The sequence below is a fragment of the Lepidochelys kempii genome, chromosome 6 (assembly GCF_965140265.1).
Source record: "Lepidochelys kempii isolate rLepKem1 chromosome 6, rLepKem1.hap2, whole genome shotgun sequence".
In the NCBI taxonomy this organism is placed as follows: domain Eukaryota; kingdom Metazoa; phylum Chordata; order Testudines; family Cheloniidae; genus Lepidochelys; species Lepidochelys kempii.
The window spans coordinates 6,209,924-6,235,421 of NC_133261.1; the positions used below are offsets into that span (position 1 = coordinate 6,209,924).

The 25,498-nt window shown below is 49.2% G+C and overlaps 1 pseudogene; it reads left to right on the forward strand.

The window, feature by feature from the left end:
- Positions 1-1,192: 1,192 nt before the first annotated feature.
- Positions 1,193-1,751, forward strand: LOC140912799 (olfactory receptor 5G9-like; annotated as a pseudogene).
- Positions 1,752-25,498: the final 23,747 nt, after the last annotated feature.

A 25,498-nucleotide genomic window follows, 5' to 3' on the forward strand; every position in this document is an offset into this window, starting at 1 on the left:
TCCTCATCAATTATTGGGAGCTAAACCAGCCCATCACTTCCTCCACCAAATACAAACCACAATGGAATTTACTGAGTGTACACCTACACCATGACTGGTTAGAAATGTCATTATTATTATCTTTTGAGCATCTCTTGGTGAATGTGGCAGTGAAATTCCATAGAAACATAACGACCATACTGGGTCAGACCAAAGGTCCATCTAGCCCAGTCTCCTGTCTTCTGACAGTGGCCAGTGCCAGGTGCCCCAGGGGGAATGAACAGAACAGGGAATCATCAAGTGATCCGTCCCCTGTCGCCCATTCCTAGCTTCTGGCAAACAGAGGCTAGGGACACCATCCCTGCCCATCCTGGCTAATAGCCATTGATGGACCTATCCTCCATGAGCTTATCTAGTTATTTTTTGAACCCTGCTATAGTCTTGGCCCTCAAAACATCTTCTGGCAAGGAGTTCCACAGGTTGTCTTAGTATTTATCCCTAGGAGATGCATTTTCTCATTTCTAGGCTCTGGGAATCTGAGAGTCAAAAGTAACCATGGAATCAGTTACAGTCCATACCACTTACAAATGTTAGTACCTCTGAGAGGATTTGTAAGAGGGAGGAAAAATAATGCACATGGTGACAAAGAATGTTTGTAAAACATACACTGACTTCAATAGGACTGTGACACTTTAAGGCTACATAGACAGTGATACCAAACTTTTCTGCTGGGGCTGCCTCATAGTAGGCACCTAAATTTCTATTTAGGCACCTATATGAAAGGGGCACTGAGCATCCCTTGTGCCCTTTGAGGTCGTTTGGATTAGGAAGAGAAAATCAATGACCATGAATAAACTCTATAGCATTGATTATTTGTGTACATTGATAGGAGATTATTTGCCTCCCTTCTAAACTAAACACTCCCAATCTATATACCTTTTATTTTACAGAAGATTTGACCCACTGGATGGTTTCATGCATATTAACACAGAGTCTACAATATTTCTGTAGCTAGAACATATCCTATCTCTAATGGAAAGCATGTGGGTAATACAAAGAGAACATTCCCTTTGATGTATTATGTTTGTTCTTATGAAATGGTGTATAATCACAGGGATTATGAGGGATCTGTACTCAATACTTTATTGGCCCCTGATTAATTGTAATCCTTATTTTTATTTTTCACCAGCAGAGGAGAGAGTTTCTGAAAGAAATGGCAGAGAGAAATCACACCACAGTGACAGAGTTCATTTTTGTAGGATTCAAATGTTCATCCAGATCTACAGACCCCCTCTTTATGTTGTTCCTTGTGATGTATGTGGTCAGCCTGACGTGGAATCTTGGGATGATAGCGTTAATCATGGCTGAAACCCGACTTCATACCCCCATGTACATTTTCCTAAGCCAGATGTCCATTGTAGATATTGGATATTCCACAGCCATAGCTCCCAGGCTGCTCATGACCTTGGTAGCAGAGACGAGAACCATTCCTTTCACTGAGTGTGCGGCACAACTATTCTTCGTCTGTTTCTTTGACCAGTGAAAGTTGCCTCCTGGCTGTGATTGCGTATGACCGCTTCAAAGCTATCTGTAATCCACTGCTCTACAGAACCATCATGCCCAAGAGACACTGTGTCCTGTTGGTGGCTGGCACATATGTCTGTGGCTCTGTGAATTCAATTGTGCAAACTCTATTTATATTCAGTCTGTCCTCGAGCAGAGGCAACGAGTCCCCATTTCTTTCAAAGGTATCCATGTACTCTGGGTATTGATCAAGATGCTGGGTGTCCGAGTCAAGAAGGTGGAGTCAGTCCAGGGGTGGAAGCTGGTTCAAGGAACCCCTGACTTTTTCAGTCATTTCCATTGCGCAACTCCAGCAGGGATATCATCGGGCTAGGCTCATGTAGTGAGGTCATTGTTCACACCTGGTGTGGTGTGTGCCTGTTGCATACGGGCCACTTACTTGCATAGAGCCTGCTTTTCTCCAAAAAGTTGCACTAGCTAATGTCACGTGCTGCATCCGATAATTAGGCCCAGGGGTTAGAGCGCAGGCTGCAGTGAGGTGCAGGATTGTGCCTAGGCTGATAGTGGTGCTAGAATCAAGGTCCAGGGACACACCACGGTCCAAACCAAGATCAGAGTCCATCAAAAAAGCAGAAGGAGAACCAGAGCCAGAGTCTAAATCCTTGCCAAAGGTCATAGCCGGATAGTCAGAGAGGAAAGATCAGCCAAGTCAATGTCAAGCCAGAGTCCAGATACAGGCCGAGGGTCAAAGCCGGGTAGCCAATGTCTGAGTGTTTGAGGAAGATCAGGAGGAGAAGACAATGCTGGAGTGGGTTGGTGGAGGGCCTGGAGTGGGGCTAGAGAAGGGCAAGGAGAGTATGGAACTAGGATGGGTAGCCAACATCTGGAGCTAAGAAGGGTCACGCCAAAGTCATAATCAGAGACCAGAGCCAAGGGCCAGGCCAGAGTCAACAGTGAAGAACAGGAGGGCAGGGCAGGACAGGGTGATGCATGCAGGCGGGAACCAGGATGACTTACAGGTTCTCCGAGGCCCTGCCCAGCTGGATCCCTAGAGACCCCTCATCGGGGGCGGGGGAGGGGTCTCTCTTTCTAGGAATAAAAGAAGGAGAGCAAAATGACAAAGATGTCTCTCACCCTGGGATCCAAGCCAAGGGGAGCAACCACCCAGGCATTGTGCTAGGACCCCATAAACCTCCCTGTTCATTTCACACTCAGAGACCTCCCCCAGCAGGAGGGGAGAATAAAGGGCAGAAACTGAAGTTGCCCCTCGGGGAAAGGGACTAGCTTGGGACCCAGTCCAGTTCCCAGATCTACCCCCAGGAGTGTGTGACCAGGATCTCAGCCATTCCTCTGTGTCTCATACCCCACCTGCCAGATGGGGAGAATCCTACCTTGCCCGAAGGTGTTAGGGGGGAGTTTCCTTTGTGGATGGGAAGGGTTCAGATACCAGGTGAGTGGCTTGGGCCTCAGGTGGGGGATAGTCAGACATTCACTGCAACGGGGTGACATGGGCCATGGGGAGGTCTGAGCAGTGATGACAGGGGAGGGGCTCTACATTGGGCCAGCCCTTCCAGACTGCAATGGTTACTGAGGATAACCCGTGGCCCTGAGGATGCTCTCATTTCTGGGCCAGCCCCACGGCCCTGATAGCTTGATGCTTCTGAAACTGGCCTCTGGGCATGGGGGAGGGACCGTATCTGGCCTAGCCCCAGCCCCTGGCCCCTGCAGTGCTTTGGGCACCTGGCGCAAGCACCGGATGTAGAAGAGGTGGGCCATTATCATCACTGTAACCTCCTCCTGCTGCAAGGGAGCAAGAATCAGTCAGAGATTCTGACATACATGGCAACGAAGGGCATTAACGGCAAAGGGAACCAGAAAAAATTCTACCCCAACCTTCCCCACATCTGAGGGACAGATTCCCTCACCCAAACCCCAAGATGAAATCTTGTCTCCTCCCTAGTGACCTCCAACCCCTCTCCCACCGTTGTGGAATGAACTCCTGTCCCCTTCCTCTCAGCCCCACCGGGAGAGCTGTTCTACCTTCCAACCCAGCCGGCGATTAAACTCCGCTCCCCAGAATCCCCTCAGCCTCCCTCTCCCCATCCAGCTGAGGGGCTGGAAGGCTCTGGGCAGTAGTGCTGTGGGGTGAGAGGACACCTTTCCCAAGGGCCCCACCCCTGTTGTTAAGATGACGCCTTGGACAGTAGCTGAGGGGAATGGGGCACTTCAGCAGCCTCTGCTGACTGACTCCTACAGTTCTCCCAGAGCAGGTGGTGGCTGGGATAACATGATACTAGGGCCTGGAGGTGAAAGGCCCTGGGGGTCCCTCCCCAATTGATCCTTCTTTGGTTACCTCATTCCCTATCAGCTGGCCGACTTCCCCCTGAATGGAATCTGTCAGCACCAGCCCAGCCTGGATAACACAGAGCTGGGGGTCATGGATGGCCAGAAGCATCGCCTGGAGGAAAGATCTTTTCTGGCCTTCCATGAAGATCTCTCCAAAGACCTAAAACCAACAGCACCAGAGCCCTTGTCAATTGCCCAGAACCAGGCTCCAAATCCCTTTAGCATCTCAGAAGGTGGATAAGAGTCCTGGGGAAGCCAACCTTTGCGCTCCCATGGACCATGGAACCCCACCTTCAGTAAGAGGTTGCAGGCACTGAGGAATAGCTCTTTCTGGAGCAGGATTCACCACAGGTGCCATGACAGGCTGGGAACGTGTCTGCGCGCTCTGGATCCCAGCTCACAATGACAACAAAGGCCCCCTACTGCTCCCAGCAGCGCTATCTCCTGTGGCTCACCCGCTAGAGGTTAGGGGCTTTTTCGATCTGCTTCCACTCTTGCTCCTCACCAACAATCCCACGAGCATCACATACAGTGCTGAAATAAATATAAAGGGAAGGGTAAACCCCTTTAAAATCCCTCCTGGCCAGAGGAAAAATCCTCTCACCTGTAAAGGATTAAAAAGCTAAAGGTAACCTCGCTGGCACCTGACCAAAAGGACCAATGAGGAGACAAGATACTTTCAAAAGCTAGGAGGAGAGAGAAAAGCAAAGGGTCTGTGTCTGTCTGTGTGATGCGTTGCTGTGGACAGAACAGGAATGGAGTCTCAGAATTTAGTAAGTAATCTAGCTCGGTATGTGTTAGATTATGATTTCTTGACATGGCTGAGAAAAGAACTGTGCTGAATAGAATGACTATTTTTGTTTGTGTGTCTTTTTTGTACCTTAAGGTTTTGCCTAGAGGGATTCTCTATGTTTTGAATTTAATTACCCTGCAAGGTTTCTACCATCCTGATTATACATAGGTGATTTCTTTTTACTTCTATTAAAAGTCTTATTGTAAGAAAACTGAATCCTTTTTCATTGTTCTGAGATCCAAGGGTTTGGGTCTGTGGTCACCTATGCAAATTGGTGAGGATTTTTACCAAACCTTCCCCAGGAAGTGGGGTACAAGGGTTGGGAGGATTTTTGGGGGAAAGACATGTCCAAACTACTTTTTTTCAGGACCCAGATAAAGTTTGGTGGTGGCAGTGGAAGTCCAGGGGAAAAGGGTAAAATAGTTTGTACCTTGGGAAAGTTTTAACCTAAGCTGGTAAAAGTAAGCTTAGGAGGTTTTCATGCAGGTCCCCACATCTGTACCCTAGAGTTCAGAGTGGGGAAGGAACCTTGACAAGTGCTGTGATTCAACCCAGGAAAGGATCTCAGTGTCCCTCACCCGACGCCCAGGGCAGGAGCAGGTCAGGTTTTGGTCCCTGACTCTCCACGGTGCTTGGCAAACTCCACACCCTGCCTGTGCTTCCAGAGGTGCAGGGAATCCAACAAGGACCTGTTCCAGCAATTGCTGGTTTGAGCTTCCCAACTCACTGACCCAGGGGCTCCCCTCTCAGACACCAGGGTGTCAACCAGGGAGACAGTGAGCAGAGCCAGATCCCTGTAGATACAATCCTCTGTTAACTCAACCCCCCAAGGGGATCCCTTTTATGCTACGTAACAATGGATCCATGCAACGCACACAAGTCTGGACAGTTAGCAAGGCTCCAACCCAACCCAGGGTTCTCAGCCTCTTGCAGCTGAACACTCTCTGCTGGAAATAAGTATCCAAGAATATCAGGGTTGGAAGGGACCTCTGGAGTTGATCTAGTCCAACCCTCTACTCAAAGCAGGACCAATCACCGACTAAACCATCCAATGAATTTTTGCCCCAGGTCCCTAAATGGCCCCCTCAAGGATTGAACTTATAACTCTAGGTTTAGCAGGCAATCCTCAAACCACTGAGCTATTCCTCCCCCTCCATAACACACTCAGTGCAGGGGGAGACAGCTCCACGCCTGATCTACTGAAATGCACTGGCAGAGAGACCTTACCTCTTTGACACTGGCCATGTTCCTGTAGGCCAGGCGCTCGGTTTCTTGGAGCCCGTCCTGACACCACAGATTGCTCTCCTCTCTGATGTTCAGCCCCGGGGGAGAAAGACACACCCATTGGGGAGGTTTGGCATCCGGCTTTAGTGCCTGTTTCCTTCTGTTCCCTTTGCTGGGTGAACACTGGCCGGGGTCCTCGTGGAATCCATGGCCCAGTGGACTGGCAGGGTCCCCACCAGGTGGTTTAGTACCTGAAGGGGGATTTGTCTCATTCATCACAGTAATCAGGTGACCCTTATGTTCACTGTGCTCTGGGCATGGGTGCCTGTTAATGGTGGCTGCTAATGCTGAAAACCCCCCACAGCCACTGACTTCAGGATCTGACTCTAGCTACCAAACTGGTGACATCCTACAAGCTTTGTGTCCGTCCCCTGCCCTCATGATGGGCTCTTTCCCTCCATGTGTCTCAATAGGTCCGTTCCTGTCCCCTCACCAGCTGGCAGCCCCCTGGGGGGGCTGATTTCCCTGGACTGAGGGACAGAGCCAGGCTCTGAGGTAAAGCAACCAATTTCCTTGGCATGTTCACCCCCTTCCTCGCTCCCTGAATTAGGGAAATAAGTGTGAGTCATCATCTAAGCTGGGGTCAGTCTCAGAGGAGGGAGCTTCTTTCTGTAGGGTCCCTTGGCCAGTAAGTGGAGGGCCCAAAACAGGGGCCTTCTTTCCACTGGGGTCCCTCTGCCCTGCTGCAGTTGGTCTAAGAGAAGAGACCTTAGTTCTATTGGTGTCCCAATGGCCAGCTGGAGCTAGTCTCCAAGGGACTCATTTCTACGGGGTCCCATTGCCCAGCTGGGTTTCTGACCCCTCCTCTGCAGAAGGAGCCTCTGCAGCCAATAGATCCCATCCCTGGCTTGCCGGCTGATGTCATCGGCTGGGTCAGAGATGTAGAGACCCAGCTGCAGCACAAAGTTGCCTGCCTTGGGGAAATCGGAGGAGGTCTGGTGGAGGAGGAGAAGGGGGGGAATCCATCAACATTCTGCCTTCAGCTCCCCTTGGCCAGAGCTCTGCTCCCATCCATCTGTAGGAGGCGCTGGGGGAGAGGAACTAGAGCCCTCTTTCTCTCTGCCCCCAAGGGAGCTTGGAGCAAAGGGACCAGGGCATGGGACATCTATGAGCACTCGCTGCCAGGATTCTCCGGAGTAACAAGGGCACTGAGGCCAGGCACGACCCTGCCAGCCAGTGGCCTATGGAACATCGCAGTCCCTTATGGAGCCAGGGGGGACCACTTAACCAGGGGATGAGGAATTTGACTCAAGCCCTGGCTCTGCAGGATGCTGGGATCAAAGGTCACTTACGTCAAATCCGGAGAGGGAGGTGGCGAATCGGAGCAGGGCAGCGTTGCTCCTTATGGCCCTGGCTCTCTCCTTGGTATTCCCGGAGTTGAGCGAGAAATGGACATGCTGCTGGAGAAGAAGGTGGGGAGGGTCAGCGTGCAGGCGTACGTGCTCTACAGACGAGCCTGTCCCACTCCACACGGGGCTGAGGCCTTATGTTCAGGATGGAATATCTGACTTCTCATGTGGGGGTTCATGACACTGCCCACGTCTTGCTGGGCACAAGCTGTCAGTGTCCCTCCAGCCTGGGACAAAGCTCGGCCTTGGGGCTGGTCTATTTGCTCTGAACCACTGATCCATGAACAGCCTTATCAGGATCAAGGCACATACCCTGGGCCCCCAAACTCCGGCTCCAGAGGCCTTGGTAGGATGGATGGATGGACCATGAGGTCAATCCCTTCGGGAACTGCCGTGTCTCTAGGACAGAAGAGCTGATTTCCTGAGGCTCCTCCTGTATCTCAGGGTCTCCCTAGAAAGGAGCCAGTGACTTTTCTCAGAGGCCTGTGTCCCAGATCACTAAGGGGTTTCAGCCTCTGAGTCCCCAGCCAGGACTGGTGATCACTTTTAGTGCTCAATGGAACCATGCAGAGCTCTGGCTGACAGTCCCAGCTACTTCCCTCTGCCCCCCCTTCCCGTCTGCCACTACCCTGGATGGCGGAAGGGCACCAACATTGCACTGCACTGATGGCTCTCGGAAACTCTCTGGCCACTTGGGACCGAGGTGAGAGGACACAATAGAAACAGGGTTCTTCCAGTCTCTCCTTTGCAGCCCTCCCACGAGGTTCATGGGAAATTCCCCCCCCCCCGACCCTCCCATTCTGCTCACCTTAAAGAGGTGCTGCAGCTTGTCTGTGGTGGGGGTCTCGGTGAGCAGGCCCCCAAGCATGGTGTCCAAGGCTCTCTGAATAGGTGTTGTGCAGAGCCTGCAAGAAGAGGGAGCACCCATCAGTTAGGGGCATGGGGCTACCCCAGTCAGGGGATCTGGAGGATTCTCTGGGGAGCCCTGGCCAGACCCAAAAGGTACATCCTGGGCTCTGCCATTCACATCACTGCAGGGACACTTAGCAAGAGTTCATGGCCGGAAGCCGGCTGGCTCTTCAATCCTTGCCCTTAGCAGTTCTCTGTGCAGGGCCTGGTACCCAGCAGAGTTTGGAACAGCCAAACTGCAATGGGTGGGAGTTTGGATCCCCGGGAGAGTCCAGGCAGCAGAGCAGAGCTTGAGGAGAAAAGTAAAGGCTGGGATCAGACACAGAGGGGTAACGCAATCCCCTCTGGAGGGGAAGGGGTACTCCCTGAGAGTTTGTGGTGTTGCCCCCTATAACCCCTCCCTGCCCGGACCTGTTCCCAGCTCTGCTCACCCCTCCCTTACTCTCAGCAGCTCCATCAAACCAAGGGAGCAGGGACCAGAGGCCGCTCCTGCTCCAGGGACAGAGAAGTAGGATCATGACCTACCCGGAAGTGGGTGGTGTCCTGCCCCGTGCCCATGGTGAAAATGGTGTAGAGTAGAGCCCGCAGGAGGCGTGACTCCTGCTCCAGGGCAAGTGGTGGCTTCAGTTTACTGGCGGGAGAGAGGAGCCCGTGTTATGCTTGGCAGCACCGGAGTGGCGCAGGCAGTGTCATGCACATGACCCTCGTCCCCTGCAATGATCCCTCCCTATGGCCACTGTCACGTTACGGGAGTGAAATCACCCCCCAGCCAGGGAAGAGGGGATGTTCCCAGCTCCTCTGCTGGGGGACGCAAACAGCCACGGCTGGGGTTAATCTAGGCTGGAGAGGATCTGGGGCTACCGGCTCTGGACCTGATCAGCACCAGGGTTAGGGAAGCTGGATGGGAGCGTCCTGGTACCTGAGTCTGCAAACCGTGGCCACGGAGCTGGAGACGATGGAGCTCAGCTCAGACTCCATGGTCAGATTTTCAATCATCTCCTGACTGACCCCAAGAAGATAAAACCCCATGTGAGACTCAGCGCAGACCCTCAGGTGCTTCCCCGGGAGGAGACCACAGTGCGCTGCACAAACAGTCAGTGTCACCCCCACCCGCAACCAGCTGGGCCCCTCATTCCTCCCATCCATCAAACTTACCCCTTCCTTCCCCCTCTCCCACCCAATTCCTCCCTCCCCTCAGCCTCAGCTGCTCCTCCAGCCTTAGAATTCCCCCACTGCCAGCTCCCCATCAGTGACAGAGTCAGAATTTCCCCCTTCCCTGCTCCCCAGAGCTCAGTCCCAGGAACCCCTTTGCTCTGCTCCCCACTCCAGCCCCACTAACTCTTCCTCCCATGTCTGGCTTCCTCACCCCAGGGGCCAGGCACAGGGTCCCACTCACCGCAATGCTCTGCACGAGGGCCGCTTTGGAGAAGTGCGGCTCCAGAGTGTCCCGCCCCTGCTGCTGTGCCAAGAAGCACAGACATGGGACAGCATGGAGGAAGTGGAGCTTTTTGTCCCTGTCCTCCACCCACTAAGAGTGGGATTGGTGGAGAGAGAGAGACGGTTAGGTAGGGACCTCCCCACCCCACGTACACCAGCTCCCGGGCTCAGGAACCCCATGGAGTTGGAAAGGGAAAGCCACCCTGCTTCCCCAAACCAGTGTCGCCCTGCACAGACGGGGTTGTAACTGGGACAGTGTCTGCGGGCAGCGGACACCTTGGTCTGCGAGAGACAAACACCCCCACTTTGGGGTACCAGATAACAGGGGAGAAGTTCCCCCCATTGAGGGTCACGGATTCTCTGGGACAAACCCCCCCAGTGTGGGTGGGGATGGAACAAGGGAAAAGACAAACTCAGGGGCAGAGCAGCTTGAAGATTTTTGTACCTCAGCTCTGTCCTGGAGGTGCTGCTGGATGACCCTGATGGTATCTTGTTCAGGGGAAACATCCTCCTCCGCCTCATCTCCACCTCCTCCAGCTGGGCACTGAGGGTCTCTGCACCGGGGAGAGAAAGAAAAGGGTCATTTGTGCTGATACTGTGGGAATGCAGGGTAGAGAAATGGCTCAATGTCCCCCCTCCTCTTCAAGGAACCCCACGGTATCGAGTGCCCCACCCTGCCCCTCCCAGAGATGCCCCATCAGCCTCAGGGCCCCATGGCCATCAGCCCCCCATCCCAACATCATCAGGGGAGGCTGGAGCTCCCCTGACACTGCCCAGCATCCCCTGCCACCGGATGTGGCTGGGCCACTCCCAGTGGTGTCAGTGGGGCTCCTATGGCTCAGTCCTGGCACCTTGGTGAGCCAAAGGGCACAGGGTGGTACTAGGGTGGCATGACCTTGGTGCGTGACCAAAGGGAGGTCACTTCTTTTCACTCTCCCTCTGTATCATGGGGATGGAGAAAATTCTCTAAGTCCTAGCAAGCAAGAGACTTAATTACATCAGATGTATTAGAGCCCTTGTGCTCGAAAGGACAATGAGTGATGGTTGTTTGGGGCAAGAATCCTGGTGGATTTGATACTTGTCCCCCATCCAAAGCCAATAACACATCTCTGTATCTGCAATCATGAGTTAGACATTCTCAGCACCCCTCTGTCTCCCGCAGCCCTCAGGTGTTCCTTGGATTATGGAAGCTTGATTCCTAAGAGGACTTGAATTTTTCTACTGCCTTCCTGGGTGTCCCTAGCCAATGAGGGTCTCAGTCTGGCATCCGAGGCCCACATCTCAAGATACTAAAGATCAGGATGGACTGATTTCACTCCAAGTTTTTTGTATTTGTATTTTTGAATTATTTTCCTAATGAAAGATTAATTCTCATGAAATTCCTGGAGCTGGCAGACGACAGAACAAGGAGCAATGATCTCAAGTTGCAGTGTGGAAGGCTTGGATATTAGGAAAACCTTTTTCACTGGGAGGGTGGGGATGCCTTTGAATCTGCGAGGATAGAGTCCCCGATCTTCTACTTAGAGCCTATATTTTTTCTTACCTTCTACACAGCTGACAATTTCTTTCCACACAATCAATACAGTAATGAAAACAATCCCGGAGAATCTCCTCCACACCAACCGTCTCTTGGTCCCCACCGAGAGACCGCGAGATGGAGGCTTGCTGCAGCAAGGCTACAGGGGTCTCCGAGGTTCCCCCTGCCCCGCACCCCTGTCCTGCCGGGCTGTTGTCAAGGGAGCTCTGTGGGGTCACACCCGCCTCATCATCTTTGCCCAATAGGCTGAGTTCCTGCCAAAGGCCTTTGTGAAGTCACTGCCACACTCACCTTTCCCTTGCAGGCCTGATGTCTGCCCCTGGCCAGCCCGGCTGGATGTTTGAGCTGAACCCTGGATCTCCCCACTTGATCATTTTTGATTCTGGGGAGTGAGCAGGCCACCCAGTAAAACAGCAGAGGCTATTCTTCACCCCACACTGGGTTTTCCATACAGACATAGATTGTGAAACTATTTGATCTCCTAATCCGGCCTCTATTTCACCAGCTATGACATTTCACACGCTTACCATCATATTAAGCCCAATTGCTTGTAATTCACGAAAAGGTGCCTTGGCACCTTCCAGAATGATAACCAGTTGTTTTGCGAGTATACCAGGAAACAGAGAATCCACCTCTTCCCTGGGTAATTTGTTACAGGAGTTCATCTCCCTCACTGTCAAAAATGTGTGCCTTACGTTTCATTTGAATTTCTCTGGCTTCAACTGACAGCCGTTGGTTCCTGTTGTGCCTTTCTTGGCTAGATCCAAGTACCCCTGCCCCATGAAATCCGATCTGTCCTGGAATCCCCCCAGCCAGGAGAACCCCGTGAAAGCCGATTTTCCCATCCTGCTGGAATCCCCCCAGCCAGTAGGGTCCTCCTAGCTGTTTGTCTGCTGAGTTGGGGATATCAGATGCACCAGAGGCATGCAGAAGAGAGTGCACTGCATCAGCCCGGCGTTGGGCTCAGGGGTTTGGCCTTGGCAACTTCTGCTCCAGTCACATCTCTGGGTGCCTGGGCTCAGGGCTTCTGACCCCCATGGTTGCAGCTAGGGCTGGGGTGCTGAACTCAGGACTTTCATGCCCCTGCCCACTTCTGCTCGCACTCTGGGTGCCTGGGCTCGGGGCTTCTGCCCGGCATCTGCAGCTGGGGCTCAGGGCTTCCCTTGCACTTCCTTCAGGGGCTCAGGGGTCCATTTTTAAGGATGCCACCAAATTGGCCCTTGTCTTAATTTGCCAGGGGACTAGTAAGTAGGAGCCCCCAGCTGAGGTGCTCTCAGAAGCAGGGACCCACTCACACATTTTAGAACCTCCTCTAACTTCAGAAAGATTCTTGGCTGCTGCCCTCAGAGCCCAGGTCTGAAGGCAGCACAGAAGTGAGCATGGCAATGCTGTGACCTCCCCACAACAACCTCTGAACTCCCCCACAATCCCATTTTGGTCAGGACCCCCACCAAAAAAAATGTCATTGAGATGGACGTGTTCCCAAGGAATGTGTCAATTTCAAGGAATCAACATTTCCCAGCTGAAAACAAATGTTCTTCTGGAAAACTTTCAATTTTTTTTCAGAGTGGTGGCCATGTTAGTCTGTATCAGCAAAAACAATGAGGAGTCCTTGTGGCACCTTAGAGACTAACAAATGTATTTGGGCATAAGCTTCCATGGATTAGAACCCACTTCATCACATGCATGGAGTGAAAAATACAGTAGCAGATATAAATACACAGCACATGAAAGGATGGGCATTGCCTTACCAAGTGGGATGTCAGTCTAACGAGACAACTGAATTAAGAGTAGGATACCAAGGAATGAGATTGCGTCTTTTAGGTTTTGTGGCACACAAGTAGAGAAGTATGCAAGACATTGCAAACTTCCAGCAAGAACAATAACACACAAGAGCCCCAAAATCAGAAGGAGAGAATGTAAGCTACTGCCTATAACAGAGAGGCACAAGTCTCTGGGTACCTGCTGACTGACTGCTGCTAAGCCCCCACTGAGCTGCTTAGCATGCAAGTAGGTCCAGGAACCGTGCCCAAAATTTAAAGTCGCAGTATTCAATTTTAACACAACCACAAATACACCAGAGCCTCCAAATTTTCTGTTTTACAAGGTCTCTCCTTGTTTTGGAACACAGAGTTCTAAACATGCCATGGGGAATTTGAATCAAATTTCAGCTACTAATTAGTATGTGATTGGAACAATCACTACTGTGCATTCGGTGTTATGTTGTAGGTTTCTTTAGGAAATCTGGGGAAACAGGAGCACTGGGAAAAGCTGTTTCCCCGCCCCTCCCCCCATGCACATTTGCTGCCCACTGGTGCTGCCTGAGCAGTAGCGTTGTGACATCAGAGATAATCCACCACTCAGCGCTCCCTGCCTCCAGCTCCTTGTCACACCTGGGGAGAATGACTAGCCCCTGGCTGCCATGGCAACAGCTACCTTTGACAACTGATTGCCCCCTTCTTACCAGAACATCATCACAGAAAGGAAGTTTGTAATGAAAAAGGACCAGATTTGGACAAGCAAGGCAGCCGCCTGCTGCGCTCATTTGGGTTTGTCCTGCGGTACGGTACAGTGTTTCTTCTCAAAGGGCCAGTGTTTGTTACTTTCCTTAGTAAGGGCTAGGTGAAAGTGATATGCAAAGATCCAGCTCTTTTTCTTGGATATTGTTTATCTGCTTCTTACAAATTGAGGATTGGAGCTTAGAACTTTCACGGAAACTCAAGTTGCATAAAATGAGTTTTGTTTTAATATAGTTTAATTTAATTATTTTCAATACTGTGTTCAACACAGCACTGAGTGGTGAAAAGGGACCTTCACAAAGATAAGAATGGCAATAAAATATATACTGAAAACAGCAGATGATTAAGAGGTTCATTGTTTAAACAGCACTTATATAATAGTTTTTCTTTCTATTAAAAAAACTAAGGAAATTAACAAACCAAAACCCCTTCATTTAATGTTTCTTAGTTTAGCTTTCAATAATAAATTAAGCTGTCAAATAATTCGGATATACAAAGTCAAGGTTTTAAAAAGGATTAAAAGGTTACAACTTTTAGCATTCTCAGGTTAGCAAATGTCCAAATAAGTGTTGCCCTGGCACCCTTAATTCAGTCATCTTGTGCCTTTGCGTGATGATGCAGATTTTAGTTACATCATCCCATGTTGTTTTTTTCCTGTCAGGACCCCTGCCTTATTCAGTGCACAAGATTTTCTGCTCTGGGGCTGTGTATTGCAGGAGTCTCTTGTCTGTAGGATTCCTGCCTCATTTATTGCAGAGTTAATGTTGCGTGGGCAACACTCATTCTGGTATTTCCTAACTTGAAATTGCTTGACTTTGAAACCTTTTAATCCTTTGTGTATTTTCTATTTTTTAAGGCTTACAACACTGATGAGACCAACCTTTATGACAAAGGGTATTTTTTTGTTTGTGACATATCTATTATTTGTCTGTTTAGTGTCAATAGTGTGTGCTTTACAAGACAGAAAAACTAAAGACACTCCCTAATACAAAGACCTCATGACCTAATTAAGACAGACACTTACAGAGAAACCAGCATGTGTAAGGACTGGGAATTTCTTTTTCTCTCTTTCTTTTGAAGTCATTTATACTTAATTATTATTATTTATTAGCGGTTGTTCAGAACCATCCATAAGTCTCATTTAATTGGGCTGCAAAGTTACACAGGCACAAGGTCATGCTCCCAGAGTTCAAATAAATTGGAAAACCAGTATAATACGTTGCATGTAGCACCCTGGGCCGGCAAACACGATGGAACATGGCAGGTACCATTGCTGGAGCAGGCGTGCTTCATGCCGGGGACCAAGTCATGCTCTCTGCCACACTGTTAGAGCCCCTTGGGAATCAATGTTGAGAATGATGTTAAACCTACTCAGGACCAGCACAGTATAACCACATAATAATGCACGACTGGCCATACCTTGACCTTCCCCTTGATAGCTCCAACCTGCCTCGTATGACAGGCGCTGGGTCAGGGAGCCAGGGGATGGGTTTTACATCAGCCACAGAGCCCATAGCTCCTCAGTGGCAGAAAACTTTGCAAAACTTTTAAAGATAATGCATCTACATGTGATTATCCCCTGTCCCCAAGAGAAATATGGTATATTTTAATGAGTCTGCCCATGCTTGTCTTGATGATCAGAGCTAAAAAGTGCTGCAGGGATTCTCTCTCAAAACGATGCTATGCCAAACATTAAAACATACTTCCATCCTATACTTTGAAATCATGAAAGACAACATCTCTCAGAAGGTAGGAGTGAACATTATTACCATTACAATAGAACTGAATTCTCCTTTTGTTTTTACATCAGGAAAAAACTCTCTTCAAGTTACCTTGCCCAAGATAGAAATTTGCAGAAGTCAACTTGTTGATTATTGGAATCTGAAATGCAGCCATATTTTTCTTTCAGGATAAAATTATACTCTTGAAGGGGCACTGCTCTCTGGTGAGGACATCAGAAGATGTGAGAACAGAAAGGAGATTGTTCTGAGTCTTTCACATGACTTCCCTCTCGTAGTCCATACCTTGGGTGACTTTCTGAGTGGATTATTGACATGTTCTCTGTCATGAGAAACTCAGCCCAAGCACAGATATTGCCCAGTGCAGCTATCCACTAAATTGAGGGGATATTACACCTAAGAAGAAATCCTGGGTCACTGAAACTAATGTGAATTTTGCCATAGACTTCAGTGAGGCCAAGATTAAATATGTGGGGAGTGATGGTTGAGCATTCTCACTGGGGACTCTTCTAAACCTGGAGGTCATTTCCCTGGGTACGCAGGTCAAAACTCTGCGTTTTCAAGGCACAGTGTAAGGCTCAGCTCTTTCTCTGACTGCTGTGTGGAGGTTTGGTTGTGGTGAGCTGAGTCCAATGAAAATAAATCATTTCCGTGAATTGAATGGGCTTTCAGTGATATGGCCAGCTGAGTTGCTCTACTGAGGATTATGTAGACTGTGTTTACATTCGTCTTTTCCCTGATGTTTTTAACTCCATCTTTCCTTGAATTATATAAAGGGGAATTCGACAGCCTCTTTTGAGAGAACTTTTTGCTTGCAGATAGATAGATAGATCTGAGCTGTATGAACAGACAGAAGAGCTCTTTTAGCATCAATCCTGCTCTTCCTTTAAAAGTGGGGGTAGGAAATAGTTACATTATAGCAAATTTCTATTAAGCTATCTGATCTCTGGTTCAGAGTCTCTCTTGAGAAGGAATTTGGTCTGCAGGGGCATTTGGCTTCACCGGTCTTTTTATGAAACACTGAATAAACACACAGTAATTGCCAGATTGGATCAGACCTGAACTCCATCTGGTGTCTTGTCTCTGATAGTGGCTAGTACTAGATGTTTCAAAAGAAGGTTTAATGACCTTTAATATTCAGATGTGGAATAATCAGCCCTTCCCCGCATCTCGCCCTGAACTCTAATAGTTAGAGATTCATTTAAGCCCTAAAGCATCATGTTAGTATCCCTTAAGCATCCGGATCCATACACTATGCTATATAAAGCTGTCAAATCCCTCCAGTTTCTTTGTATTTCTGCTTAACAGCACTCCTAGGATCTACAGACATTTCCCAACTTCTCAGCTCACCCATAATACAAGCTCAAACCAGCAAGGTACTGAGCACGCTGCCCCCAATCCAAAGAAACATATAAGCACATGCTTAACTTGAAGCAACTTTAAGAATGTAAGAAGCCCCATTGAAATCAACATGCTTAAAATTCTGGGTGCTCCACTACATGAAAGATGGAGATAGATTGGAGACAGCTCAGAGGACAGCAACAAAAATGATGAAAGGTTTAGAAGTGGTAGGGGATGGTCTAGATGACCTCTTCAGGCCCTGCGTTTCTCTGATTGTATGAAAAGATAATGTAGCTGCCTAAATGTTCTGCTGGACTGAGGCAAGATCCACCCAGGATTAAGGCTTAAATGACCTATTGTTCCTTGCTTGGTCGCATTTGATGAAAGAAGTCAAGTCCTTCTTCCTTGGTACCTTCTGTAGAACTGCACAATAACCAAGCTGCTTTTGAAGTTAAATGATCATTTTATTTGTAATATTTGTCTGAATGCCGACTGACTGGCATGCTATTTGGCCACAACCAAAGAGTGGGTAAAGAAATAAATGACACGTGTGTGTATGTACGGCATGTGTATGAATATGTACACACACACACACGCACACACACTTTTTCTTCGTCTTTGGCCACAATAAAAATACCACACATACATACCAGCTGATCACACTCGATGTTCTCTACCTTTTACCTTGCCAGGGGTGTTATGAATGAGACCCACGACATTCTCATAATTTCACAAACTGGAATGTGTGACATGAGCTAAATAAAATTAACGATTACATGATTTGGCAATCACTATTGTGACACGGGGTGAGGAAAGAGGTGCAGTGAGGATATTGACATAGGATGAAACAGGTTTACAGGCAGTTTGATCCCAACTCACTAATCATAATAGAATATTATTATTCTTATCTCTATAAAGACTGTCATGGATGGATACAAACTGTTCAGGAAGGACAGGCAGGGCAGAAAAGGTCAGGGAGTAGCACTGTATGTAAGGGAGCAGTATGACTGCTCAGAGCTCCGGTACGAAACTGCAGAAAAACCTGAGCGTCTCTGGATTAAGTGTAAAAGTGTGAGCAACAAGAGTGATGTCGTGGTGGGAGTCTGCTATAGACCACCGGACCAGGGGGATGAGGTGGATGAGGCTTTCTTCCAGCAGCTTGCAGAAGCTACTAGATCGCATGCCCTGATTCTCATGGGTGACTTTAATTTTCCTTTTGTTTGGTGCTTTGGGGTTTGAAGGGGAACGGTTTGTTGTAGTTGCTGCTTTTTTTAGCCGGGCGTTGCTATCCGAATCACGGCACCAAATTGTGGAAGAAAACAAGTTCTTACTTTTAGTTTGGATGCAACAAATTAGAGACAGTTTTATTTTTAGGCAATTGCAAGAAGGAAGACGGCCATTTGGACAGAGTGTCCTTAGGCAAATTTTTAAAGTATAAACAATGTAAAGCAAGTATTTATAGCTTTTTATTATTTATGTAATAATAAAGCTTTGTTTTGTTTATACTTTTTTATAATTTATTTGTGGCAAAAAATGTTAAAGAATTACAGTTTATTGTTATTTTAAGACAAGGTTAAAACCAGCTTTGCTTTGCAATTTTTATACGCTTACACCAGTTTTGCCTTTATAAGTTTTGTGTTAGAGTTAGTCTGACTTTTGCTTTGTTTTCAACAGAACTAAGATGGCTGCACTTAAATCCCTTTTTCTTACTTCCACAGGAAGTTTAGACTTGAAATTAAATGAAGATTTCTGACCATCAGAGGAGTGAAGTTCTGGAACAGCCTTCCAAGGGAAGCAGTGGGGGCGAAAGACCTAGCTGGCTTCAAGATTAAGCTTGATAAATTTATGGAGGAGATGGTATGATGGGTTAACATGATTTTGGCAATTAATTGATCTTTGACTATTTGTGGTAGATGGGGCCCAGTTGCCTGGGATGGGATGTTGGATGGGATGTGAGTTACCCAGAAAAGAATTCTCCTTCGTATCTGTCTGGTGAGTCTTGCCCACATTCTCAGGGTTCAGCTGATCAGCATATTTGGGATCAGGAAGGAATTTTCCCCCTGGGCAGATTGGCGAGGCCCTGGGGGTTTTTCGCCTTCCTCTGCAGCATAGGGCACGGGTCACTTGACGAAGGCTTCTCTGCACCTTGAAGTCTTTAAACCATGATTTGAGGACTTCAATAGCTCAGACGCAGGTGAGAGGTTTATTGCAGGAGTAGGTGGGTGAGATTCTGTGGCCTGCACACAACAGTCACCATTAAAGGCATGTGTTCCATATGGCTGATGTCAGGTGTGCAGTCTAGAATAAGAGGGTAATATCTTGCTGACTTAAGATCTCCCACAATCTTCCGTTTGACTTTTGTTGCCAGTAACTGTATGATCTCATTTTGAATTATTTTCCAAGGCAGTAGTGTGTGTACATTTCCTGGGTGATGACACTTCTTAGAAGCTCCTGGAGTACAGCACCAAACTCAGCCATCAGCTCCACAATTTTAAGGAAGTTTCCATTGTTTGGCACATACAGCTGATCTGAAATGCCACACAGTGCAAGGTTTTAGGTAGCAAGCATTCTCACAATGGCAATGAGACTTTTTTCAACATTTTGCCAGTAGAGAGAAACTGATGCAATCTTCTCTTGATGCTGATCATCTATGGTGGCCTTTAGCCTTAGTCTCATCTCAAGCTCTTTCCACCTATGGAATGCTCTCTGGTGATTTGCTGTCTTCTCATGGCATGCCAGATTTCTAGCCAGATTTTTCCAGTCCTTTGTTTCTGTAGAACCCAACATGGCTGGAACATTAGATCGGAAGAGTTTGCAACAAAAACAGTGTGCAGCATTCTCGATTTTTGAATACATAAGTCCTGGCCTCTCCACTTTGTCACCATTGGGGATTTCATGCCAGTAATGTGTTTGATGGAAACTACTATTTTCATTGTCTTTTTGGGAACATGAAGTTTTTCACTTGCTGTGGCCCATGCGGTACAAGGAAGTCCCTCAGGCTACTGCTCAAGTGAGTCCACAGTCTTGGATCATGAGATGTAAGGAACTCAAATCATCAGCAGCAGTTTCTTGCGCCTCCACCACACTCTTCTCTGATCTACACTTTTCTTCAGGAACGTGCATGGTTACATCCATTGGAGATGGAGATATGGATGCTGCAGTAGCTGCCAGGTCACCTGCACTCTGACTAACTGGAAGATCAGGTATGTCCTCACCACTCACACCCTCACTGGGGCCGGAAGGCTCACCCTGAACATTTGTGTCTACGTATCTCAGGAGAGCTCCTTCCTGCTTAGATAAAGAAAGCAAAAGAAGCATTTCTCTTTTTCTGAATGCTGCCTCAGAGGGACGTTTTCTTCTTTCACTCATGACTGCTGTTCTGTGCCAGCTATAGTGGCTCTCAACACTCAGTTGAAGGGGACAAATAAGCAGGCTGGTAGCAGGGCCTGAGTGAGGGAAGAAATCAGCGTCTTAAGGGCCTAACTGGCTCCTACTATTCCGCTGACTTCCTGTTCTCCTCAAGTGGGTTCAGGTAAGCAGCAGGAAACAGGAAGCTCCCTGAGAAGCTGGGATTAATCAGTCCAGACTCCTGGGGATGATAGAGAGGTACATAAGAGGTTCCTCCTCTGTTTTCCTGCAGTTCCTGGTGCACGGTGACTCCTGTGACCCCTCTAGCCCATCAGCACTCAGCTCTCCTGCATTCTGCTGAGTGGCTGAGATCTGGGGGAACAGAAACCCTTTGTTAGAGATGGAAAATCTCTTCACAGGGTCACTCTGTCAATGGCGGCCAGACGCCTTCCCTGTGAAATGCAAAATGCGCAGCCCCTTGAATTTTCACAGGGGAGATCTCTGCTCATTCACTGGTCACCCGTGGCTGCAGTCTCTGGTGGGGGGAATGTAGAGGAGTCTCTGCAGATGGTCCCTTCTACAGTGCCCATAATGGGAGGAGGTTTGGCCTTGTGATGTGAGGCATGGATCTGAGAGTTAGGGCTCCTGGGTTCTGTGACTCTGGAAGGGGGCGAGGTCTAGTAGGTAGAGCTGGATTGTTGACAATGAGTGAGCGGAGCTTGTGCTGAAGGACCCTGGTTCAATCCCCCCCAATTCCTGTTGTGTCTACATGTGGCCATGACTTTACTTACCGATCAGTGTAGGTTTTTCAGACTATTCCTGGACACATGTCTTACATGTGCTGCTGGCCATCCCTGAGATGTAGGTCCTTCATCCACACAAGGACATGGCATATCAAGGTCAATCCAGCAGCTCCCATCTGGTCTTCACCTCCACAATGGATGGCAAGCCCGAGCCTGACCAGAGAAAGACAGGGTGGTGTTATTCAGGGGAAGCTGCTGGAGCTCCTGTATCCCCGCTCTATCTCACTCTCCCGCACATGAAGGAATTTCCAAAGATACCACTAATCATGGATGAACAAAGCAGCCAAGATGAGGTCAGTTTGGCTTGATTTACTGAGGTGACTGGTTCTAAGGGAAGAACAGGTTTCTCCCCTGCTCTAGGGAGATTCCCATCGGAAAAGTATCTGATGGCAGGGGTGGGGGCAATGCAAGCCCCCAGCCCCTTGAATGGCAGGAAATCAGGACTTGGGGAGTTAAGGGGTGTCTCTGTCCTGCTGCAGGGAACAGGTCTGGAGAGCAGAAAGGGCACTAGTGACGTTGTAGGAAAGACAGTGACTTCTACCTGTGAAGGTGTCTGAAGCTTCTTGCAGACACTAGAGTTGAAGATCCTCACACCTCCTTTGGGGATCCTTTTCCCTCGGAATAAAATAAGGAGAATGATGTGTGAAGCCCAGGTCTGGGATCCAGGGAACAGGCAGGATCTCAGCCAGGCTACGCACCAGGAACCTGATCTTTATCCCAAGAACCACAATTACCCGGATGAGGTTTTCTCCCCCATTTGCTTTCAGGTTATTTATTCACAGAATTCATTCGTTTGCTTTGCTGTGTTTCCACTCTCTGCATCTGTTCATTGGTTTAAGTAACATTCTTTCCGTCTTTGCTTTTGTTTCCTCTTATTACAGGGTAGCATCTGCTTAGCACTTTAAAAAAATAAATTAAACACAAAATCCTGATTCTACAAGAGGAAAGTTGCTGAGAATTTGGCTGCAGAACTTTAGTGTCTGCATATTTCATTTACTATTGTTTATTCCGGTGCAGGTCTGATGCAATCTGCCCACCCAAGAATGCCCCCATGAAGCATAGGTGTGCCCTTACAATACCAGTTAAAAGAGAGGAAGAGAGTAGATTAATAGCAGGGAGAAAAAATCCAGTGCATCAGCACTTCTCTGCATCGTTGCAGCACCAGTCCCGGGAGCAATACAGGTTAAAAATCCGCATTGTTCTTTCCTCCTCGAACCACATCCGAGCAGAAAAAGGCCTTCAGACAATTGTTTCCTTACACTCTAAATGGGTGAAATTCAGCCCTGTGCAGACAGCCAGGGAAAGGTCTGTGCATCACAGAGGGTTTAAGTGGTACTTCACTGCACAAGTGCTGTGAGAGGAGAGGACATACCCCAAAAACTCTGTGGAGAGTTGGCCGGAGGTAGGCTTTTCCAATTCTGTGTGGAGACCATGCTGCCGAAACCTCTCCAGGTTCAGGTGTGGTGCGCATGCTGCTCTCGGTTCTCCAAAAAAAGAAGTCTGTCACCTGAATAGATAACACTGTGTGGATCCACAATGTCCCCAAATACATCACTGATGAAGTGTTGCAAAGGCAGGGGACCGTTAGTTAGCTCAAATGGCATATCAGACAGTTAAAATGTCCATAGTGTGCTTTGAAATCTGTCTTCTATTAGTGCCCTGCCTAATGAGTGTTAGATTGTAAATCCTCGCAAATGAAGTTGGATGAACAACTTTGCAGGTTTCCTGCGAGCAAACAATTGTGGGATTCCCAGCAGGGGGTTATGGTTCCAAATGATCATTTTTTTCAGGGGCTGATTGTCTAGAGAGGTGTAGTCGAGTCCCACATTTCTTCTTCCCCAAAGGCCCTGGGCACCCCTGGGAAATGCTTATTTGCTCATAAACTCTGAGGACCAGTTTTCAGGCCTGTACGCAGGGAGAGCCACTAATTCTGGTTCCACCAATGTGTAAATACTGGTGAAGGCAACTTTCAAGCAAGGTTGCAGGTCAAGAGAGCAGTCATAGTCCTGCTACAGAGGCAACGAGTCCCCATTTCTTTCAAAGGTATCCATGTAATCTGGGTATTGATCAGGAATGCCGGGTGTCTGAGTCAAGAAGGTGGAGTAGGTCCAGGGGCGGAAGCTGGTTCAATGAACCCCCGACATTTTCAGTCATTTCTGTTGTGCAACTCCAGCAGGGACATCATCAGGCAAGGCTCATATAGTGAGGTCATTGTTCACACCTGGTGTGGTGTGTCCCTGTTGCATACAGGCCACTTACTTGCGGAGATCCTGCTTTTCTCCAAAAAGTTGCACCACCTAATGTCACGTACTGCACCTGATAATTAGGCACAGGGGTTGGAGCGCAGGTCACAGCGAGTTGCACGATAGGCTGAGAGTGGTGCTAGAATCAAGGTCAAGGGACACACCATGGTCCAAACCAAGATCAGAATCCATTGACAAAGCAGAAGCAGAACCAGAGCCAGAGTCTAAATCCATGCCAAAGGTCATAGCCGGATAGTCAGAGAGCAAAGATCAGCCAAGTCAATGTCAAGCCAGAGTCCAGATATAGGCCAAGGGTCAAAGTCGGGTAGCCAATGTCCAAGTGCTTGAGGAAAATCAGGAGGAGAAGGCAATGCTGGAGTGAGTCGGTGGAGGGCCTGGAGCGGGGCTAGAGAAGGGCAAGGATAATATGGAACCAGGATGGGTAGCCAACATCTGGAGCTAAGAAGGGTTACGCCAAAGTCATAATCAGAGACCGGAGCCAAGGATCAAGCCAGAGTCAACAGTGAAGAACCGGAGGGCAGAGCAGGACAGGGTGGTGCATGCAGGCAGGAACCAGGATGACTTATAGGTTCTCCTAGGCTCTGACCAGCTGGATCCCTAGAGACCCCTCATTGTGGGGGGTCTCCCTTTCTAGGAATAAATGGAGAGCAAGATGTCAAAGATGTCTCTGACCCTAGGATCCAAGCCAAGGGGAGCTACCACCCAGGCATTGTGCTAGGACCCCATCACCCTCCCTGTTCATTTCACACTCAGAGACCCCCCCCAGCAGGAGGGCAGAATAAAGGGCAGAACCTGAAGTTGCCCCTCGGGAAAAGGGACTAGCCTGGGACCCAGTCCAGTTCCCAGATCTACCCCCAGGAGTGTGTGACCAGGATCTCAGCCCTTCCTCTGTGTCTCAGACCCCACCTGCCAGATGGGGAGAATCCTTCCTTGCCCCAAGGTGCTAGGGGGAGTTTCATTTGTGGATGGGAAGGGTTCAGATACCATGTGGGTGTCTTGGGCCCCAGGTGGGGGATGGTCAGACATTCACTGCAACGGGGTGACATGTGCCATAGGGAGGTCTGAGCAGTGATGACAGGGGAGGGGCTGCACATTGGGCCAGCCCTCCCAGACTGCAATGGTTACTGAGGATAACCCCTGACCCTGAGGATGCTCTCATTTCTGGGCCAGCCCCACGGCCCTGACAGCTTGATGCTTCTGAAACTGGCCTCTGGGCATGGGGGAGGGACCATATCTGGCCTGGTCCCAGCTCCAGGGATCTGGGTGGGACATAGTGACAAGAGCGAGGTGCTCGGCCTGGGTTTCTTTCAGTGCTGTGGGGTTTATGCCCACTCCCCCCAGCTGTTCTCCCCCAGGCCCAGTGAGAAATAGCACTACCTGCGGCAGGGAGTGGGAGCTTCTGGACATGGGAAGCGGGGGCCTTTCAAGTCTGTCCCACGGAGCACAGACCCTGCAGCTCTTTGGAACCTGGTGCAAGCACCGGGTATAGAAGAGATGGGCCATTTTCGTCACTGTAACCTCCTACTGCTGCAAGGGAACAAGAATCAGTCAGAGATTCTGACATACATGGCAACGAAAGGCATTAACAGCAAAGGGAAGCAGCAAAATTTCCACCCCAACTTTCCCCACATCTGAGGGATGGATTCTCTCACCCAACCCCCGAGACTACATGTTGTCTCCTCCCTAGTGACCTCCAACCCCTCTCCCACCGTTGCAGAATGAACTTCTGTCCCCTTCCTCTCAGCCCCACCGGGAGAGCTGTTCTACCTCCCAAACCAGCCGGGGATTAAACTCCGCTCCCCAGAATCCCCTCAGCCTCCCTCTCCCCATCCAGCTGAGGCGCTGGAAGGCTCTGGGCAGTAGTGCTGTGGGGTGAGAGGACACTTTTCCCAAGGGCCCCACCCCTGTTGTTAAGATGACGCCATGGACAGTAGCTGAGGGGAATGGGAAACTTCAGCAGCCTCTGCTGACTGACTCCTCCAGTTCTCCCAGAGCAGGTGGTGGCTGGGATAACATGATACTAGGGCCCTAGGAACCAACCTGAGGACCGGAGGGGTATGAAAGGCTCACAGGGGGAGTTGGCAGCCCCTAGCATGAGCAATAGCAGCATGTCATGTTGATGTGACACCTGTTTGGAAATAGCCGAGCTGGGTCTGCTCTGCTTTGAGCTGCTCAGGGGAGAAGCTGGCTCCTAGCAATAGCACCTGCCCGGGTTCATCCTCTCCTTGCTCCCAGGTCAGCACATGGGGATGGGATGGGAGTGACTGTCAATGGCCTGGAGGTGAAAGGCCCTGGGGGTCCCTCCCCAATTGATCCTTCTTTGGTT